The sequence below is a fragment of the Falco punctatus genome (genome assembly GCF_963210335.1).
Source record: "Falco punctatus genome assembly, chromosome: 5".
Taxonomy (NCBI): domain Eukaryota; kingdom Metazoa; phylum Chordata; class Aves; order Falconiformes; family Falconidae; genus Falco; species Falco punctatus.
The window spans coordinates 55,321,535-55,342,302 of NC_137584.1; the positions used below are offsets into that span (position 1 = coordinate 55,321,535).

The window sequence follows — 20,768 nt, forward strand, 5'->3', positions numbered from 1 at the left end:
CTCTGCTCTGGCATGGGTCATCCTTGGTGACAGTCCCTCAGGGGCATCCCTGAGCCAGGGTGGATCATCCATGGTTGCAGTACTGCAGAGACACCCCTATTCCAGTGTGGGTTAGCCTTGGCTGCACTCTGTCAGGGCTAACATTGCTCTGGTGTGGGTTACCCACAGCTGCAGTCCCTCAGAGGTTTCTCCTCTAACACAGAGCACCTTCTCCCAAAGGTGCCCCTCCAGCCACCTCCTCAGCAGTGTCACCCTCCAAGTGTCCACCACCCCCAGCAGCTGATGCTCTTCCTTAAATACATGTAAGTGAGAGCACCAAGGGTTCTGCTGACCAGCCAGAGCTTTGGCATGCAGTAGATAACATGTGAAAACCAAAAGCATGGAGTAAGACCCATAAAAAGAAGGGAACTAAGATATACAGAGCAAAGGAAAGAGATAAGGCACAGAGATGACAGGCATACACACCACAGGTCTATTCATATTTGTGGGAGAGTTGCCTTTATTGATTATATATATATATAAAAAAAAAGCTGACGGACTGGAACCCCAGTGATCAGACTTCAGTCAGGACCTGGACTTCATTACAGTTGTGGATTGTTGGAACTTTGAGTGTTGCCTGCTCTCTGTTGCATAACTGTATTGCATGAACAACAGGCCTGCATTGCCTACAAAGAATTTGAGTGTGATTTGTCTCTCCTTTCTCGGGAGTAAATCTGTTTTGAAAAGTCAGTAAAATATGCGAGGTAGGCTGCAGTGTCTGTCACCATTTAATCCCTTTTGTAAACCTCATCAAATTTCCATCTTAATCATAGTGGGAGAAAAAGGAATAAGCATTTACTTGGAAATCTATGTGACCTTTTCAGGAAAAACAGCTTAATTGATGATGAAAAGAATATACAGAATTAAAACAGTTAAGAACTGAGGAAAATCACATTTGTTTCACATAACATGAAAGAAGCAAATGGGATGGGAAGACACTGCTTAACACTGTAAGAATGCTATTATAAATGACTACCCACATTTGAAAGTTGTAAACACCATAGAGTGCGATGAATTTCATATAATTATGAGTGATAATATGACACTGAGCAATGCAAAATGTTGGCTTCCTATCTGGAAAACAATCCACTTTGAGACAAATCTACTATATAGCAGCAGACCTAGCTCCACCTTAGTTGTCTGTAAATGTTCCAGTGTGAGGCTAAGGAAAACTTTGGGCTATGTACCATACCCAATGTGCGCTACTGGCAGAAGGATAATTCTTCTTGTCCCTGTGAACTAGGAACGTCACCTACTTAATGTCCATATCATTCCTTGTTTCATGATACTGCATACATCTTCCTATATAATCCCATTCAGCAAGCTGTGTCTTAAAACCACTTAGGTTTCTTGCCCATCATATCTCTGCCAAAATTTTGTAGTACTGCCAGTTCTTTCACTTTCTAACTGAGGGTGATTCATAGTCATATTAAAAAAAAACCACAAACCAACAACATTCTTTTCCCATGCAACAAGGTCTTTAAGCTCAGATAGTTCCTTCCCCTGCTTTCCTTCACCCATCAATGTACTTAGGGAGTGCAATCCTGTCCTTTCTTTCGCTGTGCTAGGCTACACAAGCCAGTCCTTCTCAGTCTCTGTCTTTTAAGACAGGACTCTCATCCACTGACCATTTCAATCATCCTCTCTGCACATGTTTTGTTTAAATTCACCTTGCTGGAGAAAACACACCAGGTACCAGAGGTAAAATCCCCAGTGATGCTACAGGGATCCATCTCCAGGGTCTGCAGAACCTGTGTAGCTGCTATGATTCTCTCTGTCTTGAGAATGGTTAGCTCTTCCCCTTTTATGGAGAACATCTCCAGGCTATACTAGAAACCTTGTATCTGATAATTCTTAGGATGATGTGGGTGTTGTTCAGGACTAGTCGATCCTGCCTGTGTTTCATAGTCATCTTATGACCGACTAATACCCTCAGCTAAAGTAGCATACACTCTATCCTGATTTCTGACAAGTGAACTCCCAGTTTCCAATGGAAAATCTTGCTATTTACTTCTAGGTATGTAACTTCTGCACTTTGGCAATTCAAAGGCAGGACAGGGTTCTAAATCACCTAATACTGCAGAACCTGTGTAGCTGCTATGATTCTCTCTGTCTTGAGAATGGTTAGCTCTTCCCCTTTTATGGAGAAAAAGAGTGACCTAAATAGAAATACAATGCATTGCATGTTTGCATGACCTCACCCTAGTCTTCTTTCTTTGGAAAGTACCCTACACTTGACATGCATTCCAAGTATACACTGCCCTGCAAACTTTTTTTATTCCTTCTTCCCAGAGCTTATTTTAAGCCACTAGTTCCTAAACAAGGGTCACAACCTCACTTTTATACACAAGCTTGGCAGTATAATTGGAAGTGGGGTCATGACACCAGAAGTGGGTCTTGATGGACAGATGTTCTGAGGTTCAAAACCCCTTCTGACCTCTTCTAACACCATTAGTCTCTAGCAGTGTGAAACACGTCATGAATGCAACAGAAGATGAAGCTCCACTTACCATAAGTTGAGCAGTTCTGCAGCTCTCAGCCTGAGCAGCAGTCTTGTTGCTGGTCTCAAGATATAACTCTCATGTATTTTCTCAGTGTGCAGTTAGCAATACAATATTCTTTGTGTCCATACAGGGTATTTTTAACCACATGCAATGCAAATAGTATATCAAAGCTCTTAGTAACACACAGCACTTCAAGAAGACCGTGGAGTTTATTCTAGGACTCTCTACTTAAGCTGTGAAATTACTCTGACATGCTGATAAAGTCTTTCCAGGCTTCCATAGGGATCACATACATAATTTCTCTCAGATAAATTGCACTCAGTTATTCCTGTGAGCTGAAATAGTTCGGTTTAATTACAGAACAGTTCATGCCCAGATAGTGCTCTGGAAGGAATTCAAGGGCAAACATAGCTATTTTCCATAGAAAAGGGACAGAAGCAAAATAGATGCAGACTGAGTCCTGTTGTCACAAACATTATTATGTAGGTCCATATTCTAGGACACTCATAAAATGAGGAAATGCCTTATCATATTGGAGTGGGTGTGGACCAATGATTAAATGTGTGCCAGAGTGCTCTGGTCCCACAGTTGTCTGGACAGTCACCCTTCTTCACTTCTGTATCCAAATCTTCTCAGAGCAGTTAAGGCATGAGATCATCTTCATCAGAACATGGTTGGGAGGCAAGTGGACATATATCCAGATCCTGGAATTGATAAGCTCTCTGGACTCCGCCACTTTAGAAAATGAGATTATGTCTATGCTAGTAAGCCATACAGTGCCCAGGAACAGTCCCAAGCACTGAAATGCAATTGTCTATACAGTTCCCTGTAGGAGGGATGCAAGCCACGCTTTAAGTCCCTGCCAGCCCGCACCTCCAGACAATTCCTAGACATGGTCTGGGGCCTGAACATTGCTGGTGTCATTCCCAGCAGGTACTTTGCATGCAAGTCTTCTGTTTTGCAGGCTGAAAGAGCTTATTAGAATAGACACAGACTATTCCTGCCAGTAAACCAGTTTAAATTACATATGTAGGGTGTTAAAGGTTTCGTTGCCTTCAGTAAAGCTATCTGTGACGTAACGCATTATTGTGGCTAAGGTGTTGGGATCATCACTGTAGGAAGACAGTAAAGAGGCTTTCTGAAATACTCTGAGCAAGAAGCAAGACTGTGAACCGTTTTTAATGAACCTGGAGGGGGCAGAAGTATTCACTTTGTTCTTTTTGTTGTTGTTTATCTGCTCATAATGGGTCCTGTCTTCCCCAGAGCGTGGAGACAGAGCTGGCAGCAGTGCTTGGGGAAGAATATGCCAGCCAAAACCATACACTCTTCCTGGTAGTGGATCATCTGTGACAAAGGGGTCCCACAGGACAGCTTAGCCCTTTTTCTATTCTGACTGGCAAAGGCACTAACTGTCAATGTGCACTGGTCTCACCCAGAAGTCTAGCAGCCTAGTGGTCCAATGATGTAAACCCTAATAAGGAAGCCTCCATGACCTTGACTAAAGGAGCCTTCACTTTATGTGTTAATATTTCTTTTCATTCTATCACTTATTTTATTTCTTTTCTGAAGAAGAATATTTGACATGAAATAGATTTTTTTTTTTTTCCTGTCATGATGATACTACCTGCTTTTCCTTTGTGGTGAGGACTTTTTCACCTTGCGAACTATTGGCAGCCTGTCTTTCTTTTGATGTTGTACTCCCAACTTTTAATTTAAACCTGTTTGGGTTTTTTTTTCTCAGTGGTCCCCTTGAATTTTAAGTAGTTTTGGCACAGTTCCTAATTATTATCCCAAATTTGCCAAAGGAAATGAACGTGCCTCTGCAGGTGTAGTACTTACGTTGTTTAAATGACTGTGCAAACATCCACATTCAGGACTTAACAAAAATAAATCATCCTCTGCTCTGATACCATCAGTTTGAGGTGTGTGGCTCTGAGCCCAAGTGCTTTGCTGGTACCCAAATCTCCCAAGCCAGCTGGCAGGACTATGCATCAGCAGCCAGACAGTCTTGGTCTGCTGTATTTAAACTGCTCTAGACACCTGACACTTTTGTTACTATTTTTTCCACTGTGCTTTAGCACATATGTTCAGCTATAGAGCAGCTCTTAAACATTTAGAGTCCTTTTGTAGTTTTATCTGAATTTACTATAATCTGGATAAAAGTGTGTAGCGTGTGCTGCCCCTGGCTTTTCCAGTTAGAATGACCGAAAAAATCTCAGATGACATATTTTCACTTCTAACTATATTATCCCCTTAAGATAAAACAAAAAATCTGGCAATGAATATTCATGCCTACTTGAGTACACAGGTCCGGTGACTATACCTACACATGTAACCATATGGAAAGCTCAAACAGTGGGCGACAAACACAACACAAACCTTTGACAAGACCTAAATCATTGTGCAGTGGATATAGCAGTTGAGTTGTACGTCACAATACCTCTCATGAGTGTGTCCTCCTGTTCTGTTTCCTCATCAGTTTGCTTTTTTATGAGGAACATGGTTGGAATTCAGGCTACAAAAAGCAGAAATTTTCTTAAGTTCCCATTGTTTCCTGTTTGTTGCCTTAGTGTTTATATTGTAATTAAGCTTCTTAAAAACCTGTTGCAAGGATCATCTCTTAGAGTCAGACCCATGCACATAGCCAGTTCTGTCAGTGCCTAAATGAAAAAACGGAACTTTTGAAAAAAAAAACATTCCCAAACCCTATGGCTCCTTCATTTCCTGGAAAGTGGGTCCACATTATGTTTTGTCAGGCAGCAAAAAGCAACCAACACCTGTTCATGTCCTTGTCATGCCCTTGGCTGAGGCAACTCAACTGTTTTGGGTGTGTTGCTTTCTGCCTAAGAGGAATGAAATACCGGGGGTGTAAAAAAGGTACTATAAAACAAAGGCGCATTTTTTAGTCCAGATTATTTTATTGCTATGATAAGAGCACAATGTCACAATTATGTCAAGGCACTGAAGGGTGCAGTTGTTCTTACCTTCTCTCAGCAAAGACTTTCATTTCCCACTCCCCTTTACTGCTTTCAGGTGGTTAATGTCACCCAAGGGCTAAGGCCAACTGTCCTCCCAGATAAACCAGGGCAACTTTTTTGGGGTTCCCCTGTAAACTCTGTACTGAAACGGTGAGGGTGGGTTTTGCCTTTCCTGAAAAAGTTGCATTTCCACCCTGGACCACTGGATGGATTGCTCCAGGGAGAGCTGCCTTGGCACTGACAGGAGGCAATCGCTGCAACACCGGGAAGGCAGTGGGCATGAGATTTCATATGCCAGCTTTGCCATCAAAGCTTTCCTCTATGTCTTGACAAGAACCCAGCCCAGGCCTAAGCCCCATCAGGAGATACAGGTCAGGCCCAGTCTGGAAGTCCTCTGGCCACCACTGATCTGAATAAATACTCTCACATAACAACATAAGAGCTTGCAGTGGATCAGACCACAGGAACGGATTATCTCCAGTAATGTCTTCAAGCAAATGCTGAGGGAACATACTAAAAATAAAGCAGGCGTGCACGATGTTTCCCCATTTTACTGTCATAGCCTCTGAATATTTCTATCTCAGTGGCATCTTGAAGCAGATATGATTTCAGTGTGTTTAAAAATTCTCAACAAATTTCTCTGAACTCATCCAGTCTCCCTTTGAACTTAGGTTGGCTTGGACTACTACAACTGTGTTAGTAACCTCCTCCCACCCCACCCCTCCCCAAATATGGCTGTTACTAACATCATTTGATGTCCTGTAGTTTTACTGTTGGAAGGGATATTTAAATTACACCCACCACTACTTACTCTCTCTATGCAACTCATGAGTTAATAGACCTCTACTGCATCAGCCTGAGCCATCTCTTTCCCAGGTTGAAAAATCTTAGTTCACTTAATTTTTTTGTCATGCAGAAGGCATTCTGTATGTCCAGCCATCCCTGTTGCTCTTCTCTGAACTCTTTCCAGTTCTCATACACCCTTTTTCAGGTGACAGGATTAGAGTAGCATGCAGCTTTCCAGGTGTGGGCAAACAAGCCTGTAATGCTGTTCCCTGTTTTATTCAAATTTCCTTACCTTCTTACCTGCACTCCATTTCCTGCTCCCTAGGATGGCACTCACTGTTGCTTACTTCATCAGACAGCTGATGATTTATTTTTCAGCTGATGATTTATTTTTCTTCCTATTTAGGCCTGGAATTTCAGCCTGTACATACTTGGTCTTACTCACCCAGGCAATTAATTTGTTAATCTACCTTTATGATAAGTCCTTAATAACCTCTAATATTACTGCAGTGCCAGAAGAATTCACTATATTTTTGGGTATATTTTATACCACTATGTACTGTGGTGATCTTTCTTCCACCCAGGCCCTGGCATACCCAGTGTCAATATTTTTGTGAAGGCCTGTGTACTCCAGTTTTCTCATCTTTATTAGACTTCTTGCAATCCTCCGAAAGCACACATACCACTCATTTTGTTCCTAGCACTCTAGATGACAGTTTTCCATTTCTTATGTGACTACTGATCTGTCTCCTGTTTGGATACAGAATCCATAACTGAAGAATAGTGTCAAAACATAAGCTCTTCCATACCCATCAGCTCCCTTTAACGTTCATCATTTTAAAAGCTCATTCACAACCTTCTTGTTTTAAGTGTTAGAAGTTTGTTTTCTTTAACGACTACACAAAGCCCGTATGTCTGTTTATATCTCCTGTATAACAGAGGATCTCCCTCCCATTTATATGATCCTGAGTCCCTGCTCATCTACCATCTTTTCTGCTGGACATTTAAACTCTGCCTTTTGGCTTCTCTCTCTAGCCCTGCGCAGAGTACTTTAAAACTTTCAGAGAGCACTGCCATGTGAGCCTTGTTGTTTTTAAGGTGCCTAGACAGCCTCCCAAATCTCTGTCCTGCCTCTCCTTTTGCCCTTGGTGTCTATGTGGACAAGGACTCCAGGATCCTGCCTGGTGCATTTCACAAGCCAGCCCAGAATCCTAGGGAGATCTGCCACCTTCGCAGCTCTCCCCAGCCTGCTCCCAGCTTCTTGTCACATCTGCCTCCCAAAGGCAAAGTGGAACCTCAGCTCTGCTGTAGCTCTGTACACTCACTCACCAGCTCAGATCTTTGGGATCCGAAGTTTTACACAAGGGTCCAAAATACTGGAGTCATTGTGATGGCAACAGACCAAAAAATCTGCTTTGCAAGATGGAAAAAGTTTAGCAATGTTCTCCTTTTTCCCTAAGCAGCCTGGAGACCCCATGAACTCTGCCCACAGAGCTACCTGCATTGCTAGCAAGGAGTAGCCAACGCAATTAATTCCTTCCCTTTCAAAAAGGACACAGACCCTTGAACCTTGCCAGATGCAGGACACTGGGCCCTGTAAGAGCTACAGCATAGGAAGGCCCAAGATGGCTTGCTTCCTTTTAATTACTTATAGTTATAAATCTGAGAGTATAAACTCTGCAAATCTAAACAATATCTTCTCCCATGACTTATTAAAGTTGAATGGCACACAGTCTTGTTCTTTTGACACACTGTTTCACAGAACTCTGTCTCAGACTGGTTGGCAAAAACTCACTTTAAGATGAAAAGCTTTTGGAAAGAGAACAGCACATTCTGAGCACATAACAAGTACTCTGAGGCAAGAAGGCTTTCTCTTATTTTTAAAGTTAAGCTCATTAGGGATTGGGCTCGTGTTTTGTAAGTGATGTTGCAATGGCAACAAAGCTGGCTCCTTAATCACACTAGGTGGAAGAGGCTCACCTTCTCACATCTCCCTCCTGTGTTCTCCTCTCCCTGCCCAGATACTCTGTTCCTCCTACCTTTAAACCCATCAACAAATCTGCAAGCTGTGCATCCCCTCTCACCGTGCCCAGGAGAGTTGTGTCTGACTGGCTGATGATCACAGATGACTGTAACTGTCTCTTGCTGAGTGTATGGTGGCCTTCTGCTGAAGCTGTGGAGCATATAAAGCATCCTCTAGAAGCTGTTTGCCGCTGTGTTCTGCAGCTGTGCTTGTCATAATCTCTGCTTCCATTGCTTTTCAGTATTGCAGCATTCTGGTTCACAAAAAGCAAAACCCTTAACAAAAAGTTCTGATCATATTCTTTCATCTCTCTACTGGATTTCCTTCTTTTCCTGCATGACAGTAAAAAATCTTGTCCTTTTTTCCAAGACCATTTAAACCTCTGTCCCTTCTAATTTTTTCCTCTTGCATCACAAATCACAGCTTCAGCCTTCTGCCACTTCAGGTCAATCACTTTCCATTCCCCATACCACTTCTTTTAACCCATAGTCCTCATGTCCTTAAGACTTCTTCTCAAGTTTGCCATCTGCATCAAACCCTAGGGAAGAACAAGGAGATTATGACATTTTTAGAAGTAAAAAAATTTCACAAGGATGTGTAAATCAGAATCAAACCATCCTTGGCCTCTTTTGGAGAAATAGGTACAAGGGACCACCATGTGAAACATGCTGTCACTCCTTGTTTTCCTGCTTCTCCTCAAAGGTGTATAGTTTTGAGACATTATGTGCCCCAGCATGTCTGGGTAGATCCCAAAATGCAGCGATACTCTGTATTCAAGGAGAAAGGATAATCCCAAGAAGAATGAAAGCTGGAGGCTTTTCTCCGGTAGTAGTACTTTCTGTGAACTATTTTGCCTTGTTCCTCTCTTTCTATGTTGAATGACAAAGGTAACACTGTTATGGTCTGCATTATATTTGTACCTACTCATTTACTACTTCTGTATGCTCCACTGGACAGAGGACAGGATTTTTCCCCTTTTTAACTAGTAAATAAAAAAGAAATGACAGATTAATTTCTCTACTTTGTCATCTTCTCTCAGATAGAGGATTAGCTTTCATTTTGCCAAATCTTGAGTAGTTTTGGTGTTTAAACTGACAAAGTGACTGAGGAGCCAATTACTTTTCTAGATACCAGTGTTTGAGATGCAGCATTTCAAAAGTCTTCCTTGGCTGCACCATCACAAATTTTACAAGGTTATCTCTAGGAAAAAGTACTGACTGTGGGGTCAAAAAGGACATTGACTGTGACATGATGAGAAAAATAAACTTAAACATTGTGTTCCAGCCAGAAAAAAGTGAGAAGTCTTGGCTTGAACTGATGGCAAAAGTTGCCTTGCTGGAGGAATTTGCCTTTGTCCTTGTTACAGTTAAGTACATATATATGTGTATAGAAATGTTCCCGTGAGAAAAAAAAAAAACTCAACAGTTTGGCAATGACAAAGTGGCAGCATCATATTCTGTGCTGGATTAAAATATTCTACATTAGTCAGATCAAAGTAAAAATTTCAATAACAACTGACAAATCATTTCCTTCAGCTGGGCAGAATAAAATGAAAAGGAAACAAAAAAAAAAAAAAAGGAAGAGAAAAAGCCACAGAGACAATTAAAAGGAGAAGAGGAGCAGAAGGCAGCCAAATCAGGGCACAGATTCTATCAGATGGGCATTCAGAGAAGCTGGTTGGCATGACAGTGTGTTAGGAGTTGGAGAATAAAAAACTTGATGCTGTGAACACTCTGCTTTGCTTTCATGCAGTCACTAGCATGCTACCTAAGAAGAGAAAAGACACTGTGTACAAGTGCCACACCATTGTACGAGCACTTGACACGAGGCATTAATCATTTTTCCTCACTAGAAGGAGCTTGCCAAGTATTGTTCTCTGTTCTGGGACCGGATTCAATGAGCACTGTACCTACCTAATAGAGACTGAAAGCTGGCCCAGGGTTTCACTTTGAAGGCATTTTGCTGGAGCTTTCCTGTCATAATGCATTCATTTCTATAGGATTCAAAATCTTTACTCCTTAAAGAGCTACATGGGGACACAGATATGGGGGGGTCACTCCATGCAGTTCAGCATTCTGCCTCCAACAGCCTCCATTCACCATTGCTTTGGGAAAAGATGGAAACCACCCAGACAACTGCATAAAGCTCTCGTGGGGTGAAATGCCTTCCTGGTTCCTGCAGAGATCAGCGTGTGCCCCGAAGCATGAGATTTGATTACCTTACTCCAGAATATAAAACTTCTAATGGTATTAGAAAGCCTTCAGGTTATTAGGCATTTTCTTGAAATACAGCTACCTTGGCTAGCTTGATGACCCCCTATAGAACAGGCCATGTGCCTGTTATTTCCTTGTACTAATCACCAATCATTAATATCATCACATGAGCCCTGTTCACAACCAAATGTCCATTTGCTAAAGGCCAAGGCCCACCCAGTTTCAGCATCCACCCGAAAAGAAAAGGTCAGTCTTGGATTCGGGACTAACAGGACAACTTGCTTACAACAAAAGTCTATTCCTCCAATTCCTGTGAGCAGCTGTGCACACACACCGCTCTGGGAGCCCAAACCTCTGTAGCAGGGGCACCCTTAGAGGAAAGCATGGGCCTGCCAGCTGTGCAAAGTGGGTCAGCAGCCTGACCATTAGCATTTCACCCAGAGGCTTATTCTTAACCTCGTGGTGCACCTGTCGTTTCACCCACGGGCTTGGATAGAAAAAAGCCCTGTGAAGTAACTGTGGCTTGGAGAATCTCAGGTCTGAGCTATTCTGGGAGGAAAAGAAAGAGAAAGGAAGAAAGACAAAGCAGAGCCAGTTTACTACTGGCTAAGCCTGTGATCCCTTGTAGTAAAACTGACAGGCAAATTGTGTACCTATAGGCAAACAATTTTATGTCCTTTCCTTGGTCTGCACCATAACCACAGATCCTTACAAATGGTCTAAGGAAAAGGTGGGTTTTTTTCTTCTCTAGCCCCATTTCCTGCAGATTATTCAGCTGTGAAAAGTTCTTACCTTCCCCAAAAGAAACAAAATACTCTTCTTTAGAGCCATTGATACTCAAAGGTTTGCTGAAAGTAAGGGCCCTGCACCTCACCTGACCAGGCCTGACCTGCCAGCATCATTGGCAAAATCCTTGCTGCCTGGATTTCATTCCCTGGCCTTGCAAAAGCTACAGGTTCTGTCATTTCTCTGCAATAAGTCTTCCAACTCTCAGAAAGCTTTTCTCTAACCCTTTAGGCATTTTTCTACCATTTGTTAACAGATTTTACAGGCAGTATAGATGGATGGATTATATCAAACAGTGTTGGGTCAACTCACACGTTGGCTCTGCAGACTCCTTTCCTCCTCCATACGGGTCTTTAACAGAATAAACAGCGTGTAGAAGGAAACAGCATTGCCATCCTACAAGGATAAGAAGGCATATGTACAAAGATATTTGTATATCTAATGTCATCAAAAGATCTGAAAACAAAACCAGTTAATTCTATATCGAATACGTGTGAAGAAGGCACAGAAGAGCTCAGAGAAGACAAGCAATGATCGCCTCTCTGGTTAGAGATATAGTTGGGTAGAGAAGGAATTTAAGGCCTTACTTACACTTGCCAGGAAAAAAAAAAAAAAAGCTATATTTTTTAAAAAAAATAACATTCAAATTTTCAACATATTTTCAAGGTGTCAATACATAAATATATTTAAAATAATAAACGTATGGCTGAATATATAGCTTAACATAAATATTTCAGAAAAAGTATGACTAATTGAGACAAAAATGACCAACGCTGCATGGATGATGCATTGATATCAGAATGAACAGGAAAAACTCAATATCCTCCATCTCACAAAATGACTGGAATTAGAATGAGAGGAGGTTTGTTCTGCTTAGTGTCTGTGTCTGCTTCATTCTTTACGGTATCAAACCTTAATTTGATTTGAATTGTATGTTGAAATAAAGGCAAGAACTCAAAGTTAAATTAAGCTAGAATAGCAAGTTTTGCTGAATTTTAAAATTACTTCAATTGTTTTTACAGGGTTTCTCCCTGAAAGCACTTTTCACCCATGCCTTTGATAACAGAGGAGATCAACTGAGCTATACAATTGAGATCTGGATTTTTAACCTCCTTTTGTCTTCAAAGTTTAAGAGAATTTGGAGCAAGGCTTTTTGTTTTGAAAAAATTTAAATGGCTGCAGAGGTATGTGGATCTTTGAATGAATCTGCATTATAATATTTTCTCTGTAACAGGACACTAGATGAATTTTGATCCACTTCCAGTCTTTGGAGAGACCATTCTGAACCCTTCAGGCCTGAATCAATTGTCACTAGGCTCAGGGCAGAACTATATCTTTCAGAAAATACGAATCTATTTGCATCCAACAATTCTTTGTATGAACTGAAGAGGTGTGCTTTTTCTTTCTGACAAACTTTTTTTTCTGGTGAAATTAAACTGGTGAAATCTGTCTGAAATTAACTTCTGTAAAGAGGAGATCTGGCAAAAGCCGAATTAGAAAAGTGTCTTAAATCTATGTAATAATTGGGTTTCCATTTAATTAGAGAAGAAAGTACAGTATAAGCAGGGGAATGATAGTACTTTAAAGTAAGCATCTTACAAACCTTCTGTGACTTGAATTCCCTGCTATACATACAGAGTGAGCCAACTGATTGTTAAAAGCATGTTTATTGAGAATTAACATTCATGTAAAGGATGCCTGCTTCTTAAGCCTCGGCAAATCTGTTTTTAATGATCAACTGGCATGTAATCAGCCAAGAATAATGAACATTTAAAATCTACATTAAAAGTGTATTGGAGACATTTGTTTCAAACTGTCATTGAAATATTTCTTAGCTAATGGCATCAACATTTCTATCCAGAAATACAGAAATGATCACAGGCTTTTATTTTTATTGCCCCTCACTGAAGAAGGCCTGCTTGGAGTAATTAAGTATGTCATTTTAGATTAATTCCTTCTGTTTCTTAGAAGATGAAAATGGGCTCATCCCCACATTTGCATTCATTAAAACTATAAGCACTGTCTCCTGTTCATGCCAGCATTCTAATGACTTCTTAAAGTTAGCAACATTAAGGTTTTAGAAGAAAAGCATTAATTAAAATAACTGTTGTCATAAGTATTCTTACCACAGCAGCTCACTAAAAACTTTTCAGGTGACATTGGTAGGAAAAAGCTATCACTCTGAAGCTATCACTGCTGCATAAGAGTTAGGATGCACTGTGCTAGCAAAACTGAACATTAATTTTTAAGGCAAGCAACTGAAGAATAACTTTATTACCTCTCATGCTAGTGGTTGCTGATGAGTTTGGGTCAAGCTGTGGAAAACTTTCGGCCGGTTCTGTTCTGCTATTCACACTATGTTCTTGCTGGTGTTTACCTTCAGCCCCTAGATCACAGGGACTACTTTCCCACAACAGCAGTGCACTTACTTACATTAGATAATGGAAAACTGATCCTTATGCAGGTCCACTCAAAAATCCCCGTGACCACAGTGCCTGGGTATGTTTTGTTGTTTGCAAAAACCCACTCTCTTAACTCTGACTAGAGACAGTAATTTCTATTTCTGCCTGTGTAGACCCAGGATAAAGACTTGGATTTACCAGTTTGCTGATAGATTTGGACAAAAAGTAGAATTATTTAAATGAAATTAACTGGGATTTTTCCTCCTGTATTTCTAAGTTATACTACATATCAATGGACTCTCAACCCCACAAAATAAGCACAACCAGTCAGAAAACTGCCACTGCAGAATTATTTGGGGCAAGAAATACACTTTCAGAGACATGTCAAGAAATGAATATGAAGTGTTAACAATTACTGTATTAGTCTGTGCTAACTAGTGGGTTGACTTTTTTTTTTTTTTTTTAAGAAGCTGCATCTCTCTGTTTCCTGACAAACAATGAAGCTTTGGATTACTCAATAGGAAACACTAATTTTTCAGAAGAATTTATTATTTCAACCATTCTTTTACACTTATTCTTCTGGAAAACCTAAGAAGAGAGGAGCAGTTTCTCCCAACAAGGTTGCAAGGATTTGTTCATCTGTTCCTGGTGAAGAAATCCTCTTCTGCAATTCCACAGTGCTTATTCTTGTGCTCAGACTGGGCTTCCTCATGATGAGAGTGAACAAGTAAGTAAAAGCAAGTCTTCTTGCCATGTATCCTAATGATCCCTTTCAGAAGTCTGAGTTTAAAAAGCATTGTGGCCCCCATCACACCAAATAGGTAGGAACTTCACCATTTGAATTTACACTAAGTCATGCAATAGAAATCCTATGCTTTACATTTGACAGATGTAAAACTGTAGCACAGAAATTGAGGCGAATGCAGCCTGTTGTGGTTCTGTGCCTCAGTGATTTCTGCAAGATAACACAGGAAGTCTGTGACAGAGATTTGAATTTAGGTTTCCTAAATTTGTGGCTATCAGCCTGACAGACCTCCAGCTTTTTAACTCTCATCAGTATTATTACCGGAGTGATCATTACCAAGCATGAAATGTATTTGGAGAGGAAGTGGGAGGGAGTCGCTGAGGCTAAAAAGAAAGTCTGTTTTAGAAAGAAAACAAGCCCTGTAATCTCCAGCTGGCACCCACATTTCGAAAATGAGCATTGCTTTCTGTTCAAGGTGCAATTACGATTGCTATTTGTTATGGACATATGCAAAATATGCATAGGAGGGAATTGTCACAAGCTGGGGAATAAAATAACCAAGCAGCCAATGTCACTGAACCTTGAATACCCTGGAAATTGCTTTCTCTAGAAAAAGGACTGAGGAAATGTGAGGACTTTTCCACTGCTGTCAGTTCTCTCCTTTTTCTGTGTGCAAAAAGGAGGCTCTTGATCTCATGACTTAACCGAGAGAAACCCTCCTCGCCTAAGTGGCACCATGGCTGGCCTTCAGAATGTAAAACTTCCTGCATAAAACATCCATGTTAATTTCATAACACAACATTGCTGTGGAGAGACATGCTGAGATTGAAAATTGTGCTTATGAAGTAGCCTCGCATTCCTGTGCATCTCTGGCATGCCATAACCCTACCCAGTCTGCTGCCTCCAGCAAAACAATGCGTTTTTATAGAAAAGGTCCCTCGCCAAGGACTGCAGTTGAGGGCCTGTTGTTTTGAAGTGACCTTAGACACAGGCCACATCAACTGACAGGGCAAAGGAGAGTAAACCCTCGTTATTATCTCCTCCAGAGAGAAGCAAAACATGTGAGAAGGCAAAACTGTATGGTTATCACTGACAAATATACAGTAGAGACAAGTCTGCTGTAGAGCTCTGCATTTCTTTTCCGCAGTGGAATGAAGCTGTGAGGTGAGGCTGGGAAAAGTGATCATCTGAAACTTACCAGGAAGTGGTTGTTGGGCTTTTTTGTTGTCACATACAGAGGACTTTGCCAGCACAGTGAGAATCCAAGAGAACTTAGTGTCCCTGTCTGGGCTGAAAATGGCCATGAATAAACAACTGGAGGGTGCTGATAGCATATTGCCCTACATGCATTCTCCACAATATCCTTGCATTGCTCATTTTAAAAGAGGAAAAACATTTCCTGCCTGGATACATAACAAGGGAGGGCAAATGTTCTGGAATGACCTGAGACAAAGGCAGGGGTTTTGTTTTGTTTTCTTTAGTTTTAATGAGACTCGGAGAATAATAATGGTTCAGGATACCAGCAAATAGCCCAGTTGGGTTTTTGCCTTAGTTCTCAGAAGGAAGAAAAACAACCTCCCTGGACTACTGACATTTTTTCCCTATACCTATCTTAAATCTCAGCTGGGAAGGCCTGCTAATACCGAGAGGGTTGTATTGCTTGTACTAGACTTTACATAAAAAGGCCTTCAAGTATTAAGATTTCTTTATGTTAATAGTGATGCAGCTGCCTTTTCTTGAAATGTTTCTCCATTGCATAGCTGTAGCTGCAGCAGCAATAGTAATAACTGTAGTAGCCAGTCATAGAGCTGACCTATTCACCAGCACTGAAACACACAAAAAAGTAAAAATTATCCCTACACTCAGAAACTTTTATTCTAATACTTCTAAATTATTTCACATAAGAAATTAATTGTAAGATACAATGCTATCTATCCAATTAAAGTATTCTAAAATATCCTGAATAACATATTAACTTATCAAAGTCAGAACCAGAGAAAGCCAAGATTTGGAGAACCTGCTGGATTTTCCTATCAGAAGCAAGAGGCCTGGCTTTGAACTCTCACTAAAGTTTCGTTATTTTTGCTCAGCTGGCTTGCAGAGAACTCTTTACACCACTGTTAAGTGCAATAGGATCCAGGGTCAATGTTTTTATTGCATTCAAAAATAATTTCTTGTGTAACAGAAGAATATATACAAAGATATTCAACTCCTGCTTCTCAGCCCAACCTTCTGTAGGGTATAATATTAACAGTCACAAGAAGTTTCCATTTCCCTCAGCTCTTAGTCCCAAGGAGAAGTAAAAGCAAGAGACACATGTGGGATGATTCTGCTTTCACATCACTGAAAATAGGGACTGGTTCCAGAAAGATCAAGTGAGCTGTACTAGCATAACGTTAGCATAAGTGAGAACACAAGTGGTATGTAATACTGCTGTAATTGTTGGCAGTAAGAATTCTGCCCTCTTGTGTATTTGTTCTTGTAATTTTGACTGTCTGCCTAGTATCTTTTCACATGCTGAATTTCATAGTTATGTTAGCCCCTGTTTATTTCTTTTTGTCTGGGCACACCCACTCTCATTTTCTTTGAGGTTCTCCTGATAAGGTTAGGAAATCTTGATAGACCATGAGCTTTGAACAGTGTTTTAACAATGAAAAAAGACTAACAGTTTTCTCCTTCTTTAGGCCAAAACTGAAATCTTTGCTATAAATCTTTGGATGACTTCATTTTAAGAGTCTTGATAAACAAATTTGAACCACTAATAATAACGCTCATATTTCTCTGTTCACCTCTTCACTTAAATTTTCAGGAGTCCTTTTGCTCCCCACCTTTTTTAGCACAGAGAGCGCTTTGTTGCTAATATACTGTGTAGTACCAGCAGCTTTAGGTATGCACCCTCTTTCTTATAAACAAAACTGATGACATACAGTATTGCCTCTTCCTTCAAACATTTTTCCATCATCTCATCTCTAGTACTCAATTATCCAAATTTAGAGTAGGATTCATCTCACATAACCATCCCAAAATTAGGGTATCTGGTCAAGTCAATTCCTCTGGTTTCTCCTGTAGTTAAGAGAGAAAATGTTATGCCAAGATACAAGTCTTTCCACCCTAAGATCAGTGAGCTAAATTGCCTTAAATTAGAACCTCACCCTAGACAGCTGCCATGGACTAGGTGTCAGCTTTCAGGTGGTAGTCATTAGATGAAATGAAGCTGAATTCTGGTCACAGGTGTTGAGATCCCTAAGCACACAGTGAACAGCAAAGAATTACACTAGAAATAGTGTTTTCAAGCAAAGAGATGATAAATTTCAACACAGATTCTTATCATACCATTTGAAAGTATCTCCAGGGCTAATGTGATAAGGCTAAGGACAGAAGAAATTTCATTAAAGCTTTTTTTTGCAGTGTGCCCAGGTAAGACTCCAAGTTTATTGTGCACTTATGTAGATACAGTGACCTGTATTCAAGTGAAGATGAAGTGCAAGAAGACATCTCAAAAGATCAGGAGTGCTAAAAAATTTACACTGAAGGTGAGTTAGCACAGTTTGGTTTGCTCAGCAAGACAATGCACAGGGAGTATTTTTCCATTTTTTACAAATACAATGCAGGACAAAAAAATAAAAATAAAAGACAAGAAACAAGATAAATTAAAGAGAAGCACTGACAAGACTAGATGGGAACACAGGGACTGCAGACACATTTAGGACAGTTGTCAGAATGGCACTGTCAGAGCAGTGCAGCAGCGTGACTTTCTGGATGCGTGATTAACTTTTGGCTTTATGTGTGATAACAGGAGGGAGGCTGAGAGCTCTCTGTTCAACAGAAAGTAGCTTGGAATAGAGTGCTAGGTCTTTTGAAAGAGGTACTGTGAACACATCTAATTACATGGTACTCAAGCCCCTTTTGGGTACTGACACAACACATACTGCTGCTGAAAACAGATTTCTTACAATGGTTAAAGGGGTGAAAAAATAACACTGCTCATCACTTCTCCATCCAGTCTATGCTTCCTTCTTTTTAAAGTGAAGATTTTTCTAACTGCTGCCACATGTCATTTTAATCCATGAACGAATGTCTCAGGAAAGTATATAACAAACATAAAGAATTATATTTGTTTGCAATTTAAACCCTATGTCTCTCTTCCAAGACAGGAAAAAACATTTTCACAACAACCTCCTGCTCAAACTACTGGTAAGAAGGTCATAACCCCTTGAAAAAGAGTGTGAAACTGGAAATATTGGCAACCATTTCAGCAAAGGTCCCCACTTTACACTGCTATAAGAAGGATATGGAAACAATGACATGACATCAGCTATCACTTTCTTCAAGAGCTTAGAATTTTTTCCATAAAGTGTCTTTATCATCTTACCAATGCTGTAAAAAATCTTGTTGCATCCCTAATTGTGGGCCAGATTAGGCAGCCAAAAAGGAATTAAAGCGCCATTACTTTAAACAGAACTTGATGGTGCAAGTAAGCACTTTTTGGACATAGCAAGTGCTTTAGAATCTGACCCAGTATTAATAGATGCTAGTGGTATGCCTTCCATTTATAACTTTGTGCCCAATTTAGAATAAACAGTACTAATGAGAAGTGGTTTGAAGTACATGAATACTATGCAGAAGTGTTTATTCTGTGCCGCACAAACAAAACTTTGGTACTGGTGGACATCTTATCGTTCAAGTGACCACTTAAGGGGAAAAGACGTTAGAGAGAATTATAGTCTTTTCTGTTGTTTTTGCTCCAAAAGGAAAATGTGTTTTGATACAAAACTCAACCCAGGCAAAAATGCTTGCTTTCTAAAGGTCATAGGTCAAAATAAAAATAAACCTGTAAGGGAGCAGGAATGGCGAGGCGAGGAATGAGAGAAATAGATGCAGGTGCAGACTGAGGCACAGGACCCATGCAGTGTGTATGGGTCAGCTGGACATTAGGTACAAAAGCAAAACTAAGTTCTCAAAAGACAGGTATTGCAACATTCAATTTTTCTGGCTGTGCCCAAAAGCTTAAATCTTCAGTTTCCTTTGTACTATGCCTCAGCAGAGTTGGGTGCCTGGGATTTGAACACTAAAGCAATTGTACCCCATCACTCACAGCTACCTAGAGCCAGTCAGATGGGACAGAGTGAACCTTGGTACCTGCTTTCATCAAGTTTTCAGAGAACGCCCAAAGAAGGGTGAGTCACTTTATGCAAACATAGGGTAAAACAGAAACTGGCCTGCAACCTGCTAGCCCTTAAGTGTCGTTTTCCCTCTCCTTCCCTTCCTGGCCCAGTAAGTGCTGGATTCCTCATTGCATAAGGTTTCCTCTTTAACAGAAGCTGTGGAAAACAAGTTTTCCAAAAGCCAGATGATTAAGAAATTCTTCAAGGTCATCTGAAAGCAGACATCCCACAGACTGGGAAACTGTACTATTAGATTAAGTAACTTCTTGAGGACTAAGTAAAGCAGGATAAATTCTACCCTAAATGTCCATCAAAGTATAAGATATTGCTTAAAATCAGAATGGAACACTGCACCCCGATTCACAACTAGCTGGCATCCAGACTCCTGAAGCTCAGAGACGATTAGATTTTAAAGACTTTTAGTTAGCTCTTTGTTTGTTTGTTTTTGTAAACACTGATCTCTACTCAGAGATCCACAAAAGTAACAACACAGAGCTTTGAGCCTATTCATGTGCATTCACCATAGGAACAGATCAATATTTCATTCTTTTTACAACGTGCTTTTTATGTCACGTCTTTTTGCATCTGGGGCCCAGTAAAAGAGATACTATTTCAGGCCTTGGAGTACATATTCCCTTTAAATAGCTTGCATCCTCAGAAAGGCCAAAAGCAAGCAAGCAACAAGAGGAGCCAGACTGTTGCTTCCAGCCCACCACACTGGGCTTCTGCTCAGCAGTGAGAACTGGTACGGACAAAGTGTGAGAGTTTTCTGCTAAATACACCCAGCATTTTGGAAGCTTTCTATAGGCTGTCAGTGGACCCTGGGTGTCCTTTGCTTGGACAGTATGGAGTCACCACCTCAGGAAGCTGTCCTCACAGCATCATGAGGGAGCCTGAGCACCATATGCAAAAGGACTGCCTCTTCTCCCTCGAGTACATCCTAGGTGCAGCCTTAGGCTGGTGTTATCAGCTGGAACTTGTTTCTTATGATACGTGTCATGCACATGATGGTTCCAAAGACAAATGTATGCTTACGAACTTCTGCATCCTCATAAGTCTCAGAAAGTTAAATCCCTTAGAGCTCCATCCAGCTGCATGTCAGTTAGCCAGCAGATTCCCATTAGCCA

At 40.7% G+C, this 20,768-nt stretch overlaps 2 long non-coding RNA genes across 2 annotated transcripts in view; one reads left to right on the forward strand and one right to left on the reverse strand.

Annotated features, from left to right (window-relative positions):
• The window catches only part of LOC308064998, an 18,870-nt gene extending 6,122 nt beyond the window's left edge, over window positions 1-12,748 (reverse strand). Inside the window, exon 1 of the long non-coding RNA XR_013928616.1 lies at window positions 2,550-12,748. This is a non-coding gene — a long non-coding RNA (uncharacterized lncRNA). The remainder of the gene's footprint in view (window positions 1-2,549) is intronic.
• Window positions 1-20,768, forward strand: part of LOC308064999 — a 97,690-nt gene that overhangs the window by 54,102 nt on the left and 22,820 nt on the right. The gene's annotated exons all lie outside the window — the stretch shown is intronic.